Genomic DNA, 1,925 nt, shown 5'->3' with positions numbered 1-1,925 from the left:
GTGATGTTTCCTGAAGCCTTCCTGGGAAAGGCTGCCTGAGCGGAGGGGCAAAGGATGAGTAAGAGATGGCGAGGCACAGAAAGGTAGGGAGGGCATTCCAGGCAGGGGACACAGCGGGGATAGAGGCCTGGCTGCATGGAACCACACAGAGAACCCCAAGCAGTGTAGCATGATTTGAGGAGTGTGAAGTGAGGGAAGGAGGGTGTGGTGAGTCTAACAGCAGAGCGTGTCAGGCCCGGCCTGCCACACCAAGGAACTGCTTGTCCTGTGGTTATGTCTTTCCCATTCACCCTCACTTTGTAGGACAGCTTTTAGAGAATGCTGCCCTGCCCTGGTTGTGCTCAGAGGACTTGAAGGAGGGGGGCTTGTGTTCTCCTTGTACCTCAGCAGGGCCGGAAGCAAGAGTGACAACCTTGGGGCTGGGCTTGGTGAGGGCAGCAATAACAAGTGAGAAAACTCTCATGGGGAAGTGAGACACTACAGCCTCCAGGCTCCCAACGAAATGTGGTCCTTGGAACACAGCTGTCCTCAAGCCCGAAGGGCTTTCAGTTTGGTTATTTTTTTTTTTTTACAACATGTTCTATATATTAAATTACATTGTGTTAATGTATTCCTTTGTATGTATCAAGTGTTGAATAGCATTGTATGTAACATATATGTTACATATTCCACACGTGCGAGTTCTGAGGCATGGTAACATGAACACTCAGAGTCCACCAGCCAGTCTCAGAGCTGGAATATTACCATGCTGTTCCTCCTTGAACACACCCCTGCCAAACCTTCAATCTTGGAGGTAACCAACGTTCTGAATTTTGTTTATCAATCTCTTGCTCGAGCCTACTTATCTCACATTATCCTGTTCCTTATTATAATTTAGTTTGCTTTTCAGAGGATGTTATAAAAATGGTGGTATATGGTATAGAGTTATTTGGAACTTTTTCACTCATAATTGGGTTTTTTTTTCATGCTTGGTTTTAAAAGTGAGGCTGGTTCTTCACAGGCTTAATCAATTTAAGCAGACTTTCTGACTGTAATGTGGAAGAGCAGGACAATCAGATTCCCGAGTTCTCAAATTCTGTTGAAGATAAAATGCTTGTGCTGCTAGGGGCTGACTGCTTGGTCTCATTTGTTGGCTTTCCTTTGTCCCACCACTTTCACTTAGTCTGATTGTAATGTTGTGTAGTAATCAGATCTCTTACCTCCCAGGTTTCTATATCTGTGTAGTGCAGAGCCATCCTATGAATGACTTTGAGACACTTCCTGCTTCCCCTCACCAAGCGTTTGTACCTGTCTCTAGGACACCACTTGCCAAAGCCTTTTATGTCCATGCAGGTCTTCAGAAACCATTTCCTTCTTTCTGTGTCTTATGATGGATACTGAGAGTTCTAATGGCAAAGCCATAGGAAAGCCTTCATAATGGTTCTTTGATGGGGCTGGAGACTGAGCGGAAGGAAGTTTATGACCTGATTCCTCTTGCGTGTTCTGAGCAACGTTAGGCCTTGTATTACTTTCCCAGGGCCGTTGCAATTAATTACCACACATTTGGTAGCTTAAAACAACAGAAATTAATTTTCTCCCAGTTCTGGAGCCTAGAAGCCTGAAATCAAGGTGCCAGCAGGACCATACTCACTCCAAAGGCTCTAGAAGGCGAGGACCCTTCCTTTCAGATTCTAGTGGCTTTAGTGTCTCTTGGCTTGTGGCTGTATCTCTCCAATCTCTGCCTCTCTTCCCATGGCCTTCTTTTCTGGGTCGCCATGTGTCTTTTTTCTGTCTTTTGTAAGAACACCCATCATTGGATTCAGGGCCCACCCTAGTCAATTCAGAATGACCTTATCTCCAGATTCTTACCTTAATTATCTTCATTCCAAGTAAAGTCACATTCTGAGGTTCCAGGTAGATGCGTCTTTGTTTTGGGGGGAGGGGTG

The sequence above is a fragment of the Phocoena sinus genome, chromosome 1 (assembly GCF_008692025.1).
Source record: "Phocoena sinus isolate mPhoSin1 chromosome 1, mPhoSin1.pri, whole genome shotgun sequence".
In the NCBI taxonomy this organism is placed as follows: Eukaryota; Metazoa; Chordata; class Mammalia; order Artiodactyla; family Phocoenidae; genus Phocoena; species Phocoena sinus.
Note: the sequence above shows the minus strand (reverse complement) of the source record.